Source organism: Setaria viridis, chromosome 4 (genome assembly GCF_005286985.2).
Source record: "Setaria viridis chromosome 4, Setaria_viridis_v4.0, whole genome shotgun sequence".
Lineage (NCBI taxonomy): Eukaryota > Viridiplantae > Streptophyta > Magnoliopsida > Poales > Poaceae > Setaria > Setaria viridis.
The window spans coordinates 24,000,147-24,007,622 of NC_048266.2; the positions used below are offsets into that span (position 1 = coordinate 24,000,147).

The following is a 7,476-nucleotide window of genomic DNA, read 5'->3' on the forward strand; positions in this document are numbered from 1 at the left end:
TTGGGAAGTTCAAATAATGAACCGTTTGATGGACTGGAAAGTAGACTTGAAGATGCTTCCATCCACATATAGAACACTGTCTAACTCCTTGTATTCTGTCCACGGTGATGCTTGGAATTCGTACCATGTGTCAGTCATCTAGCTTCTGGTTGCATTCCCATGCAAAGGTGATGAACCACCATTTTATTCATGCACACCATAGGCTTCTTGGTTCAAATGTCCAGAGGCTTGAATACATCTTCATCCCATGCTGGTTCATACACTCCATCATTCCTAAGGACATTGGAACAAGAACTCAAAAGCATAGGCTCATTCAACATAAACTGATTATTAAACATAAGGTTAGCGTTCACCTGAGAATGAATTTCCTTCTCCAATTTTTTAGCTCTACTTCTTGTAATTGGACCAGCTATATCAAGTGGAGTTTCATGTGAAGATGAGTGAATGCTAGGAATGTCCTCATTAGCCTCCCCCTCTTGAGAAGGAGTCGTCCTCGACACAGGCTCACCAACAAATGGAAGCAAGTCTTTGACATTGAATGTTGTACTCACATTGGAATATTCAGGTGGCAGCTCAATTTTGTAAGCATTATCATTTATCTTTTGGAGAACCTTGAACGGACCATCACCCCTAGGAGATAACTTAGTCTTGCGATGTTGGGGAAAACGATCCTTGCGTAGATGTAACCACACAAGGTCTCCCGGCTGGAATGTAACCTTCTTCTTACCTTTGTTCGCCTGCTTTGCATATTGTGCGGATTTCTTCTCAATATTTTTCCTTGTCTCATCATGTAGTTTCTTGGTAAAGTCTGATCTCTTTGATGCATCCATGTTAACTTGTTCATGCAATGGTAAAGGCAAAAGATCCATGGGAGTATGCGGTTTAAACCCATAAACAATTTCAAATGGACGAAAGTTTGTTGTGGAATGGACTGCCCTGTTATAAGCAAATTCAACATGTGGAAGGCAGTCTTCCCACTGCTTCAAATTCTTTTTCAACACAGCACGCAACATGGTGGACAAGGTACGGTTGACAACTTCAGTTTACCCATCGGTTTGCGGATGACAAGTGGTGGAAAATAACAACTTCGTATCAAGCTTAGCCCATAATGTCTTCCAAAAATAGCTTAGAAATTTTGTATCCCGGTCTGAAACAATAGTCCTTGGCACTCCATGTAAACGAACGATCTCCCTGAAAAACAAATCAGCAACGTGTGAAGCATCGTCATTCTTATGACATGGAATAAAATGTGCCATTTTAGAAAATCGGTCAACAACAACAAAGATAGAATCCCTCCCCCTCTAAGACCGAGGTAACCCCAAAATAAAATCCATTGATATATCTTCCCAAGGTACATTCGGAACTGGTAATGGAGTATAAAGACCATGAGGATTAAGGCGGGACTTAGCTTTCAAGCAGATTATGCAACGTGCAACATGTCGCTGGACATCACGTCGCATATGTGGCCAAAAGAAATGATCGGAGAGCATGTCCAATGTCTTTTTAACACCAAAATGACCAGCTAAGCCACCAGCATGTGCTTCCTGCAAAAGAACTTGACGAATCGAGCAGGCTAGAATGCATAGTTTGTTAGTCCGAAATAAAAAACCATCATGCACATAATACTTGTCCCAGCCTTTTCCAACAATGCAATGAGAGAAAGGTTCTTTAAAATCAGAATCAGCTGCATAGAGTGTTTTAATGGATTCCAAACCAAGCACTTTTGTATCTAATTGTGTAACCAAACCACATCTCCGTGATAAAGCATCGGCAACAATGTTATCTTTTTCACGCTTATGTTTTACAACATAGGGAAATGTTTCAACGAACTCAATCCATTTAGCATGTCTACGGTTCAGTTTGCCTTGACTTTTTAGATATTTCAAAGCTTCATGATCAGAATGTATGACAAATTCTTTAGGTAACAAATAATGTTGCCAAACTTCCAAAACTCGAACTAAGGCATAAAGCTCTTTATCATAGACAGAATAATTCAGATGTGGACCATTCAACTTTTCAGAAAAGTAGGCAACAGGTTTATCTTCTTGAAGTAGTACACCTCCTATGCCAATACCACTTGCATCACATTCGATCTCAAATGTCTTACCAAAATCAGGAAGTTGTAGCAGTGGTGCTTCACAAAGCTTTGTTTTCAGCTCATTGAAGGCTTGGTCTTGTTCATCACCCCACTTGAATGGAACATCCTTCTTTGTCAAATTGTTGAGGGGTGCAGCGATTGTGCTGAAATCTTTAACAAAATGCCTGTAAAAACCTGTAAGACCATGAAAACTTCTAACTTGACTCACATTTGTAGGTGTAGGCCAATCCTTTATTGCTTTAATCTTTTCTTCATCAACTTGAATTCCATCTGCAGAAACAACAAATCCAAGAAAAACAACATGGTCTGTGCAAAATGTGCACTTAGCAATGTTTCCATACAATTTGTCATCTCTCAAAACAGCAAGAACTTGATGGATATGATCAAGGTGTTCATCAAATGATTTGCTATAGATCAGGATATCATCAAAATAAACAACAACAAATTTGCCAATGAAAGCTCTTAACACATGATTCATCAAACGCATAAAAGTTGAAGGAGCATTCGTCAAACCAAAGGGCATCACAAGCCATTCATAGAGACCAAATTTAGTTTTAAATGCTGTTTTCCATTCATCACCTATTTTCATTCGAATTTGATGATAACCACTACGTAAATTAATCTTGGTGAAAATAGTTGAACCACTCAGTTCATCTAATATGTCATCAAGCCTTGGAATGGGATGACGATATCGAACAGTTATAGCATTGATAGCACGACAATCAACACACATACGCCAAGAGCCATCTTTCTTTGGAACTAACGAAACAAGAACAGCACATGGTGATAAGGATTCACGAACATACCCTTTTTCCAAAAGCTCTTTTACCTGTTGCTGAATTTCCTTTGTCTCTTCGGGATTGGTGCGGTAGGCTGGACGATTTGGAAGAGAAGCACCTGGTACCAAATCAATTTGATGCTCAATTCCGCGAAGTGGAGGAAGTCCAGCTGGTACCTCATCGGGAAAAACATCTTTGAAGTCCTGTAAGAGATCAAGAACAACACTAGGCAGCGATGAAGGTAAATTGGTAGTTGAAAGTAGGACCTCCTTGTGCAAGAGCACAAAGAATGGGGTTGTGGTGTTCTTCACTTCTCTCAAAGCACTCCTGCTCACAAATAAGCACTCATTTTGGCGTAGCTGTTTTGAAGTGGAATGAGGCTTTATATGGCTGGATGGGGTAGGAATCTCTCCCTTACTAGTGTTGGGGGCCTCACTCAATTTTCTGTTCTCAGATTCTTCTCTTTTCATGCGAGCCACATCTGAAGCATGTATCTCCTCTGGAGATAAAGGAACAAGAACCACCTTCTTGTCATTGGCAATGAAAGTGTATTTGTTAGACCCTCCAAAATGCACCGAATCCACATCAAATTGCCAGGGCTGACCAAGCAGCAAATGGCATGCTTGCATGGGGACAATATCACAATCAACATCTCCATGATAATCACCAATGGAAAATGACAAACGAATCATAGCTGAAACCTTAACTGTCTCGGAATTATTCAACCATTGCATATGGTATGGATGTGGATGGCGACGTGGCTGCAAACCAAGCTTCTCAACAAGCAAAGCACTAACAATATTATTGCAGCTCCCACCATCTATGATGAAACGGCACACTTGTCCTTTCACTTTGCATCGGGACTGAAACAAATTATGGCGTTGTCCTTGTTCAGCAGCAACAAATTGAGTGGAAAGAACTCTCCTAACCACCAAAGAAGGAGATGGTGTATTCATTGTAGAAGGCTCCAAATCAGGAAAATCAGCAAGCAACTCATCAAAATCAGCACTAGTCATCTCATCAGAAGATGGAGAAATAACATCTTGTAACATGTCATTGTGAGCAAAAGTTGGAATAGTTTGAATGGCTAAACAATTCAGACCTAGCTCAAATGTACCATCCTCAGCTGAATACTCACAAGTATCAAGATTTAGGTCTGCAAATACATTGCTAAACTCTTCATCCTCTTCACTTTGACAATCATAAGAACCATCAGCAAGTGCAATAATGGTACGCCGATTGGGACATTCAGCTTGTTTATGACCATGACCACCACACTTAAAACATTCAATCTTGCTTGTCTTGCGTTGGGTGGCTTTAGAAGAAGAATTGGGGTGATTTGAATTAACAGCTTTACCTTTCCCATCCAATTGTTTGGAAGAAGTTGAAGTAGATCTAGTATCTCCACGAAAGGAAGATTTGGACGTCGCAGCTCCTTGCTGCTGTGATTGAGGCCATGAAGTAGAATTTTTAGGAGATGAAAAGGAAGCATTATGTTTGTAAGACATAGCAAGTTGCCTTTCAGCCCTCCTTGCAAAATGAACCAATTCTTTGAGAGTTGTGTAATTGGTCATATCCACCTTATCAGCAATTGGCTTATTGAGACCAACCAAAAACCTAGCCGTTGTTGATTCCTCATCCTTAGTTATCCCTGTACGAAGTAAGCACATTTCCAATTCCTGAAAATATTCATCAACACTGCGAGTACCTTGCACAAGATGTTTCAGCTTCAAATGTAGATCACGAGAATAATATGCAGGAACAAAACGATGTGTCATTTCCCTCTTCATGTCTTCCCAAGTTATACGGTCATGCCCAACTCTATGATATTCAGTACGGATCTGATTCCACCAAGTTATGGCATAGCCTTTGAACTCAATGGCTGCAAGCTTTTCCTTCTTTTCAGCAGGGTATTCATACAAATCAAATATTTGCTCCACTTTGGTTTCCCATTCAAAATAATCATCAGCATTCTCCTTGCCGCTGAATGGAGGAATGGACACTTTAACCTTGCTCAAACCATCATCATTGTGATGCCGTTCATGATGACACAGACGGTGATCACCATAACGACCACGGGCTCCAAAACGGCCAAAGTTGTCACCACCATGATCATCATATCCACCACGGCGACCATAAGGAGCACCTCCATGTTCAGCACTATAATTTGAAAGCGTTTCAGCATCAAAATCAGTAGGATCACCAACAGGAACACATCGTGCACGACCAAAACCAGCAGCAAATTCTCGGCCACAGCCACCTGCAAAGTTATCAAAACCAGCAGCAAATCCTCGGCCACGGCCACCACCACGGCCACCAGCACCACCACCGCCATGGTGATCATCATCCTCATTATCATGAGGTGGAGGTTCCCCACACTGTTGCTGAATGGATTGCTGAAGTTGTTGCATTCCTTGCATCAATTGACGCATTTGTTCACGCACCTCCTGAAGCTCCTGAGCAGAAATAGTATGGGAAAAATAGTATGGGAAAAAGAGTCTTCATCACTCCCTCACCACTTACAAAACAAGTTCTTTCTCTCCCTGAAAAGAGCAAGAACCGTGGCTGCAATCTGTAGTGGAAGAGTGATTGTAACAGCGACGACGGTGCAACAACTCACGGTGCTTTTAAGTGGAGCTTGGTGGGGTAATATGTAAGTGGAATGCGCTGAAATGTAGTGATGCAAAACCGAATAATAATCCAAGAACACATGTCTAAGTTGCTGAATATAAAGGAAAAGATGCACAAAGAAAGGAACAAGATGGAGGAAGTGGATAGATGAACTGGTTGCACCAACGAAAACTTGTTGCTGCCCAAACCCCTTTTGCTGTGCTGAACACAATTCTCTTTTATCTCTTTTCTTTCCTTTTTTTTTTGAACAAGAACTCGTTGTTTTCAGTCCTTCTTTTGACCCAAATACATCTTTTATTTTAACCTTTGTGACAAATGCAGCACAACTTTCAAGGGGCGCATAAGGATCAATTAAGATGGATGGCGCAGCACAAAAACAAGAAACTCAGGTGGGGAATTTGTGGCGGGTAGAAAACAAGGGTGGGATGGGTGGGTTTGTTTTTTTTATATGCAGCAAGCAATGACGATCAGAACAAGGGTGGGATGGGTGGGTGAATGCAGCAAGCGATTTGATGATTAGAACAATGATAACAACTAGAACGATGTGGAAAAAAAATTCAGCAACTAGACAAGTCTTAAAGGATTAAAACTCGATAAAGCAAACTACAAAATCAGTAGCACGTATGAATTTGGGCTGTAGGTTTTCTTTTTGGCTATTAGTGGATAGTAAGTATATGAACTCTATCCTACCAAAAACAAGAACAATCCTACTGAGGAAACGGAGGCTCTGTTACCAGATGATATGCACACGCCTATGCAACGCGTGTAGCAAGTTGTGTGGCCCGATCTTCTCGTAGGATCCGCGAACTTGATAACTTGTCACTGCGTGACCTGGTGAAGAGGCAGTGCACCGCGAGGCTGTCCACGCGATGAACTACCGAGACAATCACCCTTCCACGTACCGACGAAACAGCCCACACAATCACACCCTATAGACGTGAAGGCACGAACTGGATGAACCGTAGTTCGGCGTTCTACAACTCCCTCACGAATCGAAAGAACAAGTGTTGCAAGCCTCTCAAGACTCACGCATAAACAAAACTCCACGAGTTTGTGTATTCTGAATTTAGCCAATCAAGATCTGACCTTTCATTGTCTAGTACAAGATAGGGGTGTTCAGCTTAGAGTAAATGGAAGCATGCGCATGCACTAGTGGATTTCGTGGCTGGTTCGCGCGTCTTTCAGCTTCTGGAAGCAGTTACTGAAAGGAGCATAACTCTTTATTGGGAAGTCCAAATAATGAACCGTTTGATGGACTGGAAAGTAGACTTGAAGATGCTTCCATCCACATATAGAACACCATCTAACTCCTTGTATTCTGTCCACGGTGATGCTTGGAATTCGTACCATGTGTCAGTCATCTAGCTTCTGGTTGCATTCCCATGCAAAGGTGATGAACCACCATTTTATTTATGCACACCATAGGCTTCTTGGTTCAAATGTCCAGAGGCTTGAATACATCTTCATCCCATGCTGGTTCATACACTCCATCATTCCTAAGGACATTGGAACAAGAACTCAAAAGCATAGGCTCATTCAACATAAACTGATTATTAAACATAAGGTTAGCGTTCGCCTGAGAATGAATTTCCTTCTCCAATTGTTTAGCTCTACTTCTTGTAATTGGACCAGCTATATCAAGTGGAGTTTCATGTGAAGATGAGTGAATGTTAGGAATGTCCTCACTAGGAATATTCGGGGAGTCTTCCCTAACCGCCATTACAGGGTCGGTATCTAGCGACACGTGGCAGGTGGAGGTGAGAGGAGCCACCCTAGGTTCGGCCGAATGAGGGGTTCATCCGACCCAGGCCAACCGCCTCTAGCAACTCTATGCATACAGCATTACGGGGAGAATACCCATCCCTGGTCTGCCAAGGCAAGGTATCTCTCAGAACTCCTACACCATACCCAAATGTGGGGGACTACAAGGGACGGACAGGGCTGTCACCACCTGCTGCCTACCCCTCA

The 7,476-nt window shown here is 42.0% G+C and overlaps 1 pseudogene; it reads right to left on the reverse strand.

The window, feature by feature from the left end:
- Positions 1 to 212: 212 nt before the first annotated feature.
- Positions 213 to 7,228, reverse strand: LOC117853544 (uncharacterized; annotated as a pseudogene).
- Positions 7,229 to 7,476: the final 248 nt, after the last annotated feature.